The 15658-nt window shown below is 46.9% G+C and overlaps 1 long non-coding RNA gene across 1 annotated transcript in view; it reads right to left on the bottom strand.

The window, feature by feature from the left end:
• LOC101986340 overlaps positions 1–4425 on the bottom strand; it is a 4673-nt gene extending 248 nt beyond the window's left edge. The window contains exons 1-2 of the long non-coding RNA XR_258884.1: positions 4151–4425; positions 3260–3392 (exon numbers count right to left, since the gene is read on the bottom strand). This is a non-coding gene — a long non-coding RNA (uncharacterized LOC101986340). The remainder of the gene's footprint in view (positions 1–3259; positions 3393–4150) is intronic.
• Positions 4426–15658: the final 11233 nt, after the last annotated feature.

Below are 15658 nucleotides of genomic sequence, written 5' to 3'. Positions count from 1 at the left end.
ACACACACACACACACACACACACACACACATACACACACATACACACACATACACACACACACATACACACACACACACATACACACACACACACACCGTTTTCTTCAATAGAAGAACAGTCAATATATAAATTCATAAAGGTTTTTAGACTTTGTGGACTCAGTCATCTGCTTTGTTAGTGTTTCAAGCTAGAATTTGGTAGGAAGAATAATTAAGCTGAAATTATTGAGACAGAAATCGTTCCCCTAGATGTAACTGTTCTTAAAAAAAAAAGGAAAAGCTGTTTTCCTTTTGAGTAGTGAACACAAGCCTTGTAAACAGTGTGCAGAGGGCTCAGAGCACCGCTCACTGTAATTCCTTCCAGGTCACAGGCTGGAAGGAAACTGATGATTTGACAGATCTCCAAAATGACTTCCTGGCGTAGTTTATCTCTTTGAAGATGCAGCCTGTCAGCCTCCTTTGGATCCAAAGTTTCCCCCAAACACCTGGGACTAATTGCCAGGCCATGGAACCTTTGGGAAATGGGAGGACCTAGTTGATGGAGGCTAAATCCTTGGGAAATGCTTTTGAAGGGGATGTGGGGACTCCTCCGGCCCCTCACTTCTCAGCGGCAGTGAGGAGAGTTTCCTAGACCTATGAGACTTCGACTTGCCGGAGGCCGGAAGTGGTCACAGACCAAACCTCTGAAACCGTAAGCCAGAATAAGTCTTCCCTCAGTGTAATCTGGTTATTTTAGGCATGTTGTCACAACAGTAGGTAGACGCTGTAATACACTACAGTAAATGCGGCATCTGATCAATTCCTCAGCCCTGTCGTGATCTTGGCTGTGCCTGTACAGGCAAGATGTTCTTTTCATTCAAGTCCTGCCGTGTTTGCATACATCCAGTCCTGCAGGTCTTGCCTACCTACCCTAGCTACGGTGTTTCAAATCAGTAACCAAATACTCCTGACTTGAAAACCGCTTCTTGAAAACAAAAGCAAAGGAACAAACAAAACACTGAAAATCCTGATAGAAAAATGCCATCCGTTCCCCCGAGGCAACTCCCCAAGACAGACCAGCTCTTCCTTTAAATGATAGGGAGACAGAAACCCAGCTTGAGGGTGGATAGTCCCCAAACTGCAGTGGCTGCTTGCTCCCTCCCATCATTCCCCTGCAGCCTCTGTGTGCAGGTTAGAGACATCGCTCAGAGTTTAGCTGATGGCAAACGGTTGAGGGGACAGTTCACGTGAGTGACTCAGAAGGACTCCTACCATCCTGTGGATAGCTCTGCAGCTTGCTAGGCCTAAGAGTGGAGGAGGGTTGCAGTGGGGTATATCTGGAGAGTCCCTAATAACTGTGAGTTTCCTTCAGCCCTCTCTGGGTTCTGCCATTCACTGATTCAGAAGGTCATTGTAGTAATGGTACCTAAAAATTTGACTTTGCTTAAAAGTTTCTAAAAATACCATCAATAGAATCTACCTGGCTTTTGCACACCAGCGATCTCTAAGTCTCTAAAGATTGATGGGTCTCTTTTACAAACAAAGAAACTGAGCCGACTGCTTGGTCCCAACACTGGGGACAGAAGTTCCATACCCTGAGGCCAGAGGAAGTCTAGGAATCCAAGATCTCTAACTGCCACCTCAGGGACACACCAGCCCACGGCCACTGAGTCTTTTCACATCTCCGTCTCCACACACGGAAAGAGAAATGATCATACTGGCTTGCCCACACCCAGGACCCTAGTGTGACCACTGTAAGATGATATAGGAGAGGACTCTGAAGCCACAGGCGGGGAGGAGCTTGATTGCAGCCCCTCGGGCACATTAAAGGCTGGTCCTTCCTGTGCCATTGTCTGTGCATTTATGGAGGAGTTCCTGCAGAGGTCACCAGGCCCCAGGCAGTGACGCAGGGCTTCCCAGGGTGGAGCCAGTACTAAGGGTGGGAGAGAGTGTCCTGGAGTTGAAAAAAAAAATCCTTGTTTGTTCCCAGAGAGTTTGACAGACAGGTTTGAGACAGGATGTATGTGCACTTTGAGGATAGGAGCCCAGAATGGGCAGCACAGGCCGGTGGGGTAAGGACACAATCTAGGTGACATGGATGTGGACAGTAGCTTAGTACCCCTCCATCCCTTCTGCACAGTGTGCCTTCCTCCCAGGGGCTGTAATGAACAACTCCTGGTGTTAGTGCCTGTGTTTCCTCATGGATTGCTATGGGTTTTGCCTTCTCTGTGACTCAGTTTCCCCCATCGGCAATTTTTCTTTTTCTGTGTTACGATAAAAGTCAGACTAACTGTATGTGGGGGGGAAGTGCATATGTGTGTGTATGTGTGTTTGTGTGTGTGTGAAACACACAGAGAGAGAGAGAGAGACAGAGAGAGAGACAGAGAGAGACAGAGAGACAGAGACAGAGAGAGAGAGAGAGAGAGAGAGAGAGAGAGAGAGAGAGAGAGAGATACAGACAAGAGAATAAAGGGAAAACACACTGTTGAAATATGAGCAGCGGGGCTGCATCCCCAGCACCCCGGCCGCCTGCTAGCTTATGCCTCGAAATAATTACATGGACACTGTATTCTTTTAAACACTGGTTGGCCCATTATATCTAGCCTCTTCTCTGCTAACTCTCGCACCTGGACTAGCCCATTTCCAATCATGTGTGTAGCACCCCAAGGTGCGCTTACCAGGAAGATTCTAGCCTATGTCCATCCTGGGCCGGAGTTTCATGGCATGCGTCTGCCCGGGAGAGGGGAGCATGGCATCTCTGAGCTCACTTCCTCTTCCTCCCAGCATTCTGTTCTGTTTACTCCTCCCACCTATGTTTTAACCTATCAGGGCCAAGCAGTTTCTTTATTGCTTAACCAATGAAATCAACAGATTGATATATGACACTCCCACATCAACACACTTATGTCATTGTTAAGTTTTTTTCTTTTGGCCAACATGATCATGTGAGCTTCTGAAAATGCAAGAATCTGGATGGTATAAGTTGACATTTCTCCTGCACAAATCTCTGCCTGGCCGTCCTTTTAGTGTCCTAAGACGTTCTCTCATAGATGTGTGGAGGGGGCTAGAGATACCCCCCAGAAGGTGGGAAAGATGGATATTTATTAGCCCAACCACCTCCAAAGGACTTAGGGGAGAAAAGAGGCAGGGGAATGAACTTGAGTTGATGCTGAGGCAGCCTGAATGAGAGTAGACAGGAGGTGGGAGCCGTGTTCTGAGTGCTTGCTGTGTGCTGGGGGCTCACATCCCGGGGACATCTTCTGAGGACTGTAAGCTACCTTCCTCAGGACAGGCATGCTTCGCAGTCTCGTCCAGTGGGACCCTTTAGTGAGGGAAGATGAACTCCAAACTCAGGAAAAGGAATGAAGTTTACTTCTGAATCCTTGAACCAAAGTCAGTCATTTGGGTCTCCTGGAATTACAAAAGAAAGCTAAACTGTATCTTTTAAATATATCTCTGGCATCTACTAATAAATCAAGTCCAATAGGAACCAAATTTCCCTTCCAAACTCCCTAAAACTAGAGTATAATTTAAAAAAATTAAACATCATTATCTGAATGAACCACATAGGTTTGGCTTGAGGAAGGAACGGGTCAGGGAGGATACAACCAGAGCTCAGAGGTGCATTTCCTGCAACATCTATCCCAGCCCCCCAGGCCTGAGAGTTGTTTGGGTCTGGACTCCAAATCCCAGCAGGCCAGGGAGGGATCAGGACCACTCCCACAGAGTATTTAAGTGAACTCCCAAAAGAGGATCATGTGGTCTCTTTTTCTTCCTCCCGGTGGTTGAGTTGGTGGTTGAGTTAGTGGTCTCCCGGTTTCCCCTCAGGGTCACCCTAGAGTGCAGGAATCCCATTAAACCTGGATATTTCTTAAACCTACAAGAGGATTGGGGGGGGGAAGGGGGAATGAGAGCATTGGGGGCACTAGCCTCAAAAAAGATTAACATTGTTATTTTTGTTAGTTTTTTTTTTTTTTATCAAAAGAACAAGCCTGGGCCCTGAGTCTCTGGCTTCTCTTGATGTTTGATCTCACAATACTCCTGCTATGATGACACTATTCACCATCAGCCCTTCACAAGAGACATAACAACTGGGGCCTCCTGCTCTTCAATATTCAGCATCTAAAATAACACGCTCAATTGGTCTCATTCTGTGTGTAGTACCCTACCTCAGAAGTGTGTATTGGGGAAGAGGTTGTAGGGTAGGAAAAATTTTCAGATCTTGAAGTTTGTGGCAAGCACACAACCTAAACCAACCAACCAGAAGATGTGGACCAATAGTTGTCGGGTTCTCTTCCATATTTAGAAGAAATCAGTTCAATAGAGGAAGGTCCTGTGAAGATCTACCCATTTGTGTCTGCGCTTGAGTTCTGTCCTTTGTGTCTGCACTTGGGTTCCATCGTCCTCTGTGTCTTCACTTGGGTTCCATCCTCTGTGTCTGCACTTGGGTTCCGTCCTATGTGTCTGCACTTGGGTTCCGTCCTCTGTGTCTGCACTTGGAGTTCTGTGCTCCAGAACTACGTTGCGTGGGGACTTTGTTTTATCTGGTGAAGAGGGATGAACACCGTGCTCTATCTTGGAGAAAAGATTCTATCATCTCAGGAAATGAAGACAACTCCAGCCTTGACTCACAGACCAGCTCCTGTCCCCTAAGATGGCAGAGGCCATGATTTCATGGTACAGGTTTTTCATTTGGCAGTATGATTAGAATTTGTCCTTAGTCCTTGGGCATATCTCATTTGTAAAAGTGGAGACAGTTTCAGTTACTGTGGACACCTAGATATGTTCCGGATATCCCAAGGGAACTGTTTCCTAAGCCCTTCTGTTTCCCAGTGAAAGTGTAGCAATCGAGGTTCTTGGCCAATCCAAGAGTGAACTTGCCATGCACGTGCTTGACAAGTGACACTGAATGCATCGTCCTGGGTCAGCTGTGTCTGGCCTCACAGCCTCCCAAATCCAGGCATCCCTTTAAGATCTGCCAAGTCTCCCCAAGGGCATCACTTTGGAGTCTGGTTCTGATTTGTTCAGCCCATCTCACTTTTCCTCACTTGCCTCTGAACATTACATCTGGGTGGTCCTACAATGCACCCTGAGCCTGGGCATGTAGTAATAGGAGTGGTAGGCTGCATCCCTGGCACCCAGCCACCCGCATGGCTAGCTTTGCCTGAAATAATTACACGGAAACTGTATTCTTTTAAACACTGCTTGGCCCATCTCTATCTAGCTTCTTCTAGGCTAATTCTCGCACCTGGACTAGCCCATTTCTAATTATCTGTGTAGCCCATGAGGTGGCTTACCAGGGAGATTCTAGCCTACGTCCATCCTGGGTCGGAGTTTCATCGTGTGTGTCTGCCCAGGAGAGAGGAGCATGGTGTCTCTCTGAGGCGTCTGCCCCCGAGAGGAGAGCTGTCGAGTATGAGCTCACTTCCTCTTCCTCCCAGCATTCTGTTCTGTTTACTCCTCCCACCTATGTTTTAACCTATGAGGGCCAGCCAAGCAGTTTCTTTATTTTTTTTAACCAATGACCTTCCTCCATCATGGGCATACACTGCATTTAATCACTTGCCTCTGGACGTTACATCAGGATGGTCTCGCTGTGCACCCTGAGCCTGGGCACACACTGTATTTTATCATTTGTCTCTGAATGTTACATCTGGATGGTTCTGCAGTGCACCCTGAGCCTGGGCATACACTGCATTTTATCGCTTGCCTCTGAATGTTACATCTGGATGGTCTCGCTGTACACCCTGAGCCTGGGCACACACTACATTTAATCACTTGCCTCTGGACGTTACATCTGGATGGACGTGCAGTGCATTCTGAGCCTGGGCACACACTGCATTTAATCACTTGCCTCTGGACGTTACATTTGGATGGACTTGCAGTGCATTCTGAGCCTGGGCATACACTGCACCTCTAAAGTCCTCTAAGAATCTTGTCAACAGTAATCAGATCCCATTTTCTTCTGTGTCGCATGAGTCAGTCTGGTGTCACTATGTATAGTGTGAGCTTTGCTAAGGATCGATTTTTCTTGTTATGTGCAGGGAATATGTAAAAGCAGCAGCAACAACACCAATAGTGCTAGAGAGACCGAGGGAGGTCAGTACCATGTAACTGCACAAAATGACTTGAAAGCTGATCCTGCAGGGTTTGTGTTTAGTAGACAGCGAAGAGTGCGTGGTGGAGAGGGGTGCCTTAAGGGAGCGGGATGTACAAAGACAAGGACCAACTGGTCTTGCAACACTCGGGTAGGCAGGAATGCAGGGGCATGCCAGTCATGGCTAGGAGGTAGGTGGAAATGGGAAGTCTTGAATGCTCACACAGAAACAATAATAACGCTTCCCCAGACCGTGCCATCATCCTGGGGCAGAGCGGGTGTGAGGAAGGAGATGTGTCAAAAACAGGGGTTGTGAACTTTCAAACATCTCAAAGATGGAGCACAGGCACAAGGCAGGTGGGAAATAAAGACTCTGAGGTCATCTGGAGAACTTACGCCCTCCCTCAAATTTGGGGTATCCCAACAGAGCCCCCAAAGCTTTACATGAAGCCAGAAACTCAGATGTTTAATACAGAATCTCTCAACTGGAAAAGCACTAGGTAAAACAATAAAACATGCCTGGGTCTCCAGTAGGTCCATAAGGAACTGGCTGATGATTCCCTGTGACAGAGGTGTAAGTCCTTCCCTGGTCTACCCTGCACCGTGAAGTGCCACAGCCACTTAGTGACCCTCAGGCATCTTTCTGAGTGATCACCAATGGTTATGGCCTGTGGCCTGTCTCTGGTGATAGCACAGGATGGTCATGCAGGGCATGTGCTTATGTTTCACAGGGATACAATCGGAGCAAATTGGGTGAAGGAAGCCTGAGAACATCAATGGCTGAAGCAAGGAAGAAATGTGTCCCCATAGTCTCTTTGGTAATGAGCTTTGCTATCCTGACAACTGTTGACTTCCAAAGGCAATTCTGGAACCAGTCTCTTAAGACCTGTTCAGAAACAGAGAGGCCCGATGAAGAGAAAGCAGGGTGGATGGTGGTCTGATGAGGGGCAGGAACAGCTGTCATTCCTACCTTCAAATGTCTGCAGGGTGGTTGGCTATCAGCTTCTTCGGTGTGACTCTACGGGCCAAGGGTGTAGGGAAACAGACTTCAACCTAACACAGATGCCGAAAGCGAGGGTGGGCTGCATTTAGTGCCCATCCTACTCTGTGTGTCTAGGAATCCAGGCCTGGGCTAACCAGTTAGTGTTTGGGGTGCTAAGTGGAGGGAAGGGCACCTTTGGATGAGCTCTGGAGTACCCTCTGCTCTGGAAAGGTTGTGCCATGACATACTTGTGTTAATGGGCACAGCTTGTTGTGATTTCTTCATATTTTGTCTCTGGAGATGGCACTCTCAGGACAATAACGGACCCAGCAGTATTGTATTCTAGAGGCACGGGCTCGGGAAACACAGGGGACTGACAGCGTTGTGTTTTGTGATCACCTCAGAATAATTGAATATAAGTCTGGCTTCCATGAACTGGGAAGAGAAATGGGCACATAGGATATGAGTCTAAAATTCATAAAATGTCAAGTGGGGCTTTTATTGTGTTTAGTCTAGAAGTGAATCCTCTCTATCTGATATATCGCGGGCCAAGAGTTTCTCCTGTTCTGTGCCTTTTCACGGCCTTGACCATTTCCTTGTTGTACAGAAACTGTCTTAGAAAAGAAAAGCCTTTTTAATTGTATTTTAATGAACGAATGAATGAATGTGTGTATGTGCCCACATGTGAATACTTTAGCCGTAGCGTGTGTGTCGAGGTCAGAGGACAGCTTGTAATGGCAGGTTCTCCCTTTCTGTCTTATAGGTCCTGGGATGGAGCTCAGGTTTTCCCACTGAGCTATCTCACTGGCCATGTGTGGTTTGGGCAGCAGTTTCCTTAGGCTCTAGTTAGTGATCTGTTGGCCTTATTTTCTGTACAGCCAGGGTTCTTCTCAGAAAGTATGCCTCTGCTCCCATGTTGAAGTACACTCCAACCACATACACTGAGGCCCTTAATCCGCTGGAAGCTGATTTTTGTGTAGACTAAGAAGTAAGAATTTAATTTAATTCCTCTACGTGTGGATACCCAGTTTCCCCAGCACCAGCTGTTGGTGATTCTGTGTTATTTCCAAGGTGTATGTCACATTTTTGTCAAAAACCAGGTGGTTGTAGTTGTTCAAAGTTATATCTGGGTCCTCTATGCCAACCCATTGGTCCTCTATGGATTCTCTGGGCAGAAGTCACCGTTCCCCGTGTGTAACGGGTAGCCGCTTCAGTCTGCACAATGGGTCCTCTATGCCAGTCCACTGATCTGGGTGTCTGTTATCATTCTGTGTGGATCAGAGGGCTAAGGCCAGAGATGTAGGGAAACAAACCCTAACCTATCAATCATGATATCAAAAGATGGGATGGGCTGCCTTCCAAAGCATTGTGTATCTGTCACAATAGGCATCCAATCTCCTGGTCAACAATAGTCCCTGTTTGGGGACAACTTCACCCCCTCATCTACGTAGGTAGTCCTGGTTAAGCCCAGGGGCTCATGAACAGAAACAAAGCTAAACAAAGAAACATAGCGGTCGGTCGGGAGACTTTGGGGAATAAAGAGGATGATGGGGGTAAGAAGGGAATAAGACAGGGTGGGAGGGGTAAATATGACCTCAATGTAATAAATGTGTATGAGATTATTCATGAGTAGATCAATTAATAAAAGAAGTCAGACGGATGAGTCATTGAACTAAACTCACTCTGAAGGTAACATGGAAAAAAAATAAGAAAGAAGTGAAAATCAAGCAATTAAAAAGTAATGAAGGATTCACACAGACTCCCAGGTGACCAAACAGGAGCGGAAGCTACTGGAAGTATGGAAACATATTTACACGGCAATAAGGGAATCCTTTGTGGCAGGCAGGTGACCCTGCCCCCAGCTCTCCTCCTTTCTGAGTTCTAGGACGCAATGGGGCTGGAGGCACGGTGTTTGGGGAAATGGTCTCTGCTACTCCACATCATAGGAAATACATCCATCATTTGGTGACTCTCTACAGAAGGAACTTAGGATGTAAGAGCAGAAGGGAATGCTGGGAAACCATCTCTCCATCACACAGGAGGAAAAGCCGAGGTCCAAAGAGCGATCCCGTGCAGACGCAGTGGGTAAACGGCGGCGCGTTGGAGCTGTGTAATTTTTCTTTTTGTGATTAACAAGGGGGATGTTGATGCTGGGAAAGGAAGAGCTTGGGCTTCTGCCTTAAAAATATCATCTGTGGGAATTAACACGGAAAGCCTCTCAAATGAAGCCGCGTCTTCTGTTCCACACACGGAAAGTCAGCTTCCTGCTGACAGGATCAAGGTTGGGATACACGCTCTTGAAACGGTCAGATGCGATGTGTGATGTTCACAGACGCGGGCTCAGGGTCTCCCGGCCTTTGAATGGACCTCGCTTGAAAGGTAGAAAGAGATTTTCCCTGGAGTACCGGTTTCCAAGCCAGTAGGATCGCATCTCTGAAGGTCAAGTAACAGAGCCATTGTCCAGCCTGTCGATATTAGCTTTTATATTTTCAAGCCTGATTGTCACAGACTGTTCTTGGGTGGTGGCTTTAGGATACCATCATAATCATGCTTTCTCCTCCTGCCCAGGACAAGAGCCTCTTATCTCCCTCCTCGCCTTTGTCTCTCCTGGACTACTCTAAAACCTGCTCATCAGGTCCCCTGCTCCACCCGAGTCCCTGTCCCTGCACCACGCCACTGGCCAGACCCTTTAAACACAGATTCAGGCTGCTCAGTTCCAACACTCTTGATGGATTTCTTACTAATCTGAGAGAGAAATCCTACCCCTTAGAATTGCCAAAAGGAGCTGGAAAACCAAGTTACCTCCTTATCTGCGCCTTGCATGCAAATGCCTTCTTGATGTCCAGCTCTCTCTGCCCCCTCTGACCCAGTCAGTCCTCCTCAGATGCCCACAAGGCTGAGGCCTCCTGATCTTTTTGTCTCTCAGCTCCTGAGGCCCCAGAGAAGGTGCCTCTGAACACCATCCAAGGCCCTTCCGGGACTTTCTATGGCTGTCACAGTGTAAGCATTTTCTTCAGAACACTTACCAGTGTGTCCATGTTGTATTTATTTTGCTTGTTTCTCTCTAGGCTTTTAATTCTTCTTGAGCTCAAGGAGGGACTTGAACTGTCTGATTTGTCACTATAGTTTTAACTCCTAGGACTGTTCTTTTCCAGGATTGTAGATCAGGGAACGTTAGTGTCAGGAAGGAAGGGGAGAAGGAGGAAGGGACAGAAGAGAGCGGACAGTAGTGACTCTTCTTATTGCTGTGACCAGATAGCAACAACTGAAAAGAGGGTCTCTTTTTTAAATTGGTTTTATTGAGCTCTACATTTTTCTCTGCTCCCTTTCCTTTCTCTCCCCTCCCCTTCAACCCTCTTCAATGGTCCCCATGTTCCTAATTTACTCAGGAGATCTTGCCTTTTTCTACTTTCCAGGTAGATTAGCTCCATGTATGCCTCTCATAGGGTCCTTATTGTTGTTTAGGTTCTCTAGGATTGTAAATTGTAGGCTGTTTTTTTGTTTGTTTTTTGTTTTTGTTTTTTTTTTTTTTGCTTTATGTCTAAAAGCCACTTAAGAGTGAGTACATATGATATTTGCCTTTCTGGGTCTGGGTTACCTCACTCAATATGATGTTTTCTAGATCAATCCATTTGTCTGCAAATGTCAAGACGTCATTATTTTTTTCTGCTGTGTAGTACTCCGTTGTGTAAATGTACCACACTTTCCTTATCCAGTCTTCAGTTGAGGGGCATTTAGGTTGCTTCCATGTTATGGCTATGATAAACAATGCTGCTATGAACATAGTGGTAGGATGGAGCATCCTTTGAATATATACCCAAAAGTGGTATTACTGGATCTTGAGGAAGGTTGTTTCCTAATTTTCTGAGAAATTGCCATACTGACATCTAAAGGTGCTGTACCAGTTTGCACTCCTACCAGCAATGCAGGGGTGTTCCCTTTATCCCACATCCTAAGAGAGGATTTTTTTTCCTGCGCTCTGCTTGAGGTCAGTTAGTCCTGTGGAGGACGGCATGTTACCAGAAAACTGTGGCCACGATGACTGGAACTTGCTTATATGTAGGCAGATAAGAAAGACCACAGGAACTGTGGGCTCTCAGGTGGTTTTCTCATTTTCCACTTTTTATTCCAGAACATTCAAGTTAAGCATCTCTATAAACAGCCCCACAGGCACACTCGAAGGGATGTCTCCTAACTGACTTTGAGTCCTGTCAAGCTGGCAACCTAGAGCAGTCATTCCAGAAGGGATAGAGCCGAGAGGAAACCTCTTGGATCTGGAGATGTTCTAGATGGTTTTGGTCACAAGAGAGTGATACTTACAAGTCTTAGCTGTGGACCTCAAGACTCCAGAGCAGTAAAATTTTGCGGCAAGCCAGATACTTGGGGAACCATCACATTTTCCATTATAGGCTGTTCACTGAATTGCTTACGTGTGTGTGTGGGGGGGGGGGTAAACAGAGGCCAAGAGAGGGGAGGATGGCCAGCAGGTGAGAACTCTCAGTTCACAGATGGGTGGGCCTGTTCCTACCTGGGAGATTTCTGATGCCAGCACCTGCCACTGCATAAACTGCTTCAGGAGAGTTGCCTTCAGGTAACAGACTTAGAGACAGAGCTGGGGTAGTACATGTGGGACCTGAGGAAAGAGCAACTCCCAGACAGCTCCTAGAACTGGTCTTGTCCAGGAGTGTGGATCAGGGGATGCTGGTGGCAGGAAGGAGGGGACAGAAGAGCCGATATCAGTGGCCCTTCTGATTGCTGTGACCAGATATCAACAACAACTTAAGAGAGGATTTCTTTCCACACGTGCCTTGTGGACAGTTAGTCCTGTGGGGAAAGGCATGGTTTTCTGAGTCACCAGCAGGAGCTGGTCAGAGGTTGTCCCTTACACAGCTGTCACATGGCAAATGATGGCATGGGATGGAGGAAGCTTGCTCTGGGGGGGAGGGTGAGATAACAACAAATGGCCTTCCTCAGCTCTGAGAGCATCCCCATGGGTAGACACAAGTCACAGAAACATAAACTGTCAGTCACCAGGGGGAGGCTGTGAGGACCCTACCACAGCAGTGGGAAGGAGTGTGTGGTGGGGTGTGCCTGGCCAGGCCTCAGGTCCTCTGACATCCAGACCAGTTTCCCTTTCTGCTGCTACCAAGCAGACTCCCAGAAGCCGCCAGGAGGGGGTTCAGCCCATCATGGAAAAGTCAATTCCCTGGGGCTCTAACTTATAACTTTGTTTGCAGATAGGGAGCCTTTTCCGCCTCGCTCCTCATCTTGAGCCTTTCTGCCTGTAACAATCACATTATTTAATTTAGACGAGTGAAGTTACCTTAGATCAATTATACTTATTTTTCCTGTGTAATTTCCAAAGCTTAATATCTACATTCAGGCCCAGCCTGGGGGACAGCTTGTCTAGCAGAGTCCTAAACGATTTCAGCCTTTAATTCAATTGTACTTCTACCATGGCCTGAGCAGCGAGCATAATTCTTTTATCCCTAAGATGTCTCATTAGCAATAATCTAATAGCTCACATTAAAATATAGGTCACTGAGGTGGGCTGCTGATCGAAGACTTGTCATAACTTCGAAGGCCGGACAGCGGGACCGGGTCCCCCAACACAGTCACATCCCAGCTTCAGGCTTAATGTTGAAGCAACTGATTCAACAAAACAGTTTATTTTCTGAAGTTCAAGGTTGAGAAGTGACTTTGGCAGGGAAATGGGTTGATGTCTATGATTCTGGGTGGGATGAAGTAAAGGACAATATTTCTCACCAACATAACATAATAGGAAAGTTCTTTGGCCTCAGCTATTGGCTGGAACCTCATTCCAGTCATGACAGGAGCACACATGATGACCGGGACCACAACTGTTGTGTTCCCTGGCCTCCTTTTGCATACTCATAAAAGCGAATGGTGGTGAGGTCAGGTGTCACGCTACCTAGATGCTGGTACTCCGTGTTCCACTTGTCCTGGAGTGCTCTTGGTGTTTTCTTCCCAATCAATTCACTTTCCTTAATCACATCCATTTGTTTAAAAAAGGGAAATTCACATATCAACTTGGCAAAATCTCAAGAACATTTGCAGGAGGATTCATGCGGAGTGATAGCATTTACATAAACTTACAACTACGTGAAGTGATGCTTTCTATTGTTTAGACAGGCCAAAGGGATCCCTGCCACCAGAGGTCAAGGTAGAGGTTACCTTTGGGCAGAAGGGAGGGGATGCTGATTGGAAGTGTTCACAGGGTAACTTTTGTAAGGACTGCTTGTTTCTTTTTAATATCCCTCATGTAGTTAGATGGGTATATTTATTAATAAGAAAGTTAATTTACAAGTAGTTCAGTTTCCTTTGAGTGTAAAGTCACACACACACACACACATATATAATATAGAATTTTAAGGTTACCCACATATTTTAGGAATATATATGCATAAGTATAGCTAATGATACATTCGAAGTATATTATGTACATCCATGTATGATATACGCTGCACAAATATAGATACATTACATGTATTAATATATGGTAAACCTGCGCAAACATTTATAGGCAGCAGTCTCAGTGCCAGGCCACAGAGGACCCACCTGCAGCAGCAGCTGTGTCCTTGGAGGCTACCTATCCATTTCCGAAGACAGCCCTAGGGTCATCTCCTAAGACCCCAGGTCCTTCACACCTTCTTCTCCTCGCTTTTCCCATAGAAATGTGTGTTCTAGTATGATGGTGGGACTGAGGGTTCGAACGGATGCTAACCCCCTTGCCCCTCCGAGGCTGTGGGACTTGCTAGTTTCCTCCTAGGGAAGTGTGCACTTTGGATGATCTCTCAGTACAACCAAAGAGGGCCTACGAAGAGACACCCTGCTTCCCTGAGAAATCGGCCTAATCTGGACCCTCCTTCACCTGCCACCGTCAAGACTCTACTGGAACCCATAGAGTCTTCTTGAGGGTCTCCGCTCTTCACAGCTAGACCACCTGGTGCAATGAATGGCTGAGGAGTATCATGGGGATAGGGCTGGGATGCAGCCGGATGGAGATCTCATTTCAAGTGTTAGGGGACAAAAATCTGAAGTCTTCGCGTCATGACTATCCTGTGCCAACCTACTGTGGATATACAGCCTGGGGTGGGGTGAAGTATGTGTGGGCCTTTTCCTCAGCTCCCTGGGAGGAGCAGGATGCAGCAGAGGGAACTGGGGAGGAGAGGATGCCTTCTTGGCTAGTGAGGGATGCCCAGGGAGGAAGAGAAGCAGAGAAAAATGATAGTATTTGGGGTGGGTTCTAACGACAGAGGGAGAGGTGGGCCTAAGGGTCTGGGAAGATCTTGAGAATCTGGAAAAAGGAAGAGAGATAGACTAGACGGTGGCTGACAGGTAGGTGTTACTGGAGTTCAGAAATGTGTCAGCCTCAAGGTTACTAGCCAAAAGGATGTGCAGGCTGAGGAGAATGGAGAACTTCGCTTGGAGGGCCTTGGAGGAAGATAGGGAACAAACAGTATGTTGCTGGACCCCTAGGATGGGACAGTGGTGAAGAGTACAGGCCCTGGGCTTGAGTCCCACTCAGTCCCACTCCAACCCTGCAACTCAAGACAAGGCATTGGTCACTTTCAGCCCCACTATTTAATGTGTGAAATGGATTTAATATCAATAGTGAACTTTACGTGAAGCAGACTTAGTGCAGTGCCTAGAATCACTTTGTCCAGTGAATAAAGAACCACCACACGGCTTTCTAGTACCCACTGTGTGCTTAGCATTGGCTCAGCATTTAAGCCTCATGGCTACTCCGTTATACACTTGTTTCAGAAGTGAGAAACTGAGTCAGTCAGCAGTTCCAGATGGCACAGCTGGAAAGTTGGGGCCTGGGATTAATTATTATGTTCCTAATAGGAAGGTTGAGAGCTCCCGTGCTGGCTTGTTATGTCAAGAAAGGCAAGAGGTCGGGGCGTCTTGTGTTTACCATGACCACGCCACAACCTTGTAGATTCCTGGCCTCAGCTGCAGGCTCGCTCAATCCCATAGTCTAGAACACAGCCCAGGAGTCTGCTAGAATGGCAAGATGCAGAGAAGTGCAAACAGGCAGCCATGCAAAGCCTTGAAACCATAAATCCTACTGGTATCACAGAGCCTACAACTCCCATGATAGGTGCCATCATACCCTGTTTCCAGGTGGGGAAAGCGAGGTTCGGAATCTGAAGGTCACCCAACAAGCAAGCAGTGATATGAGACTTTGAAGTCAGTTTTTAGGTCTAACTCCAAAAGACTCATGACTGTAATAACAGCCCACAGTTTCTATCTCAACCTGGTCATGATTGTTGAAGTTACATAGGCCTAACTTTAAAACTTCTGGGGGAAAAAAAATCTTTGCTCCAATAGATTTAGGGGAAGTATTGATATATATGGCTGTTGTTTTAAGTGCTTTGTGTTTATTTACTCATTAATCCTCTCAACAGTTCCATGAGGTAAATCACCATAATTGTTGCCGCTGCTGCCACTACCAACCCCACCGTCACCACCACCACAACCATCACCACCATCACTACCACCATCACCACCACCACCACCACCATCACTACCACCACCATCACCACCACCACCATCACCATCACCACCACC

This window comes from Microtus ochrogaster, unplaced genomic scaffold (assembly GCF_000317375.1).
Source record: "Microtus ochrogaster isolate Prairie Vole_2 unplaced genomic scaffold, MicOch1.0 UNK54, whole genome shotgun sequence".
Classification (NCBI taxonomy): Eukaryota; Metazoa; Chordata; class Mammalia; order Rodentia; family Cricetidae; genus Microtus; species Microtus ochrogaster.
The sequence above is the reverse complement of the archived record's forward strand: the minus strand, read 5'-3'. Positions and strand labels throughout refer to the sequence as shown.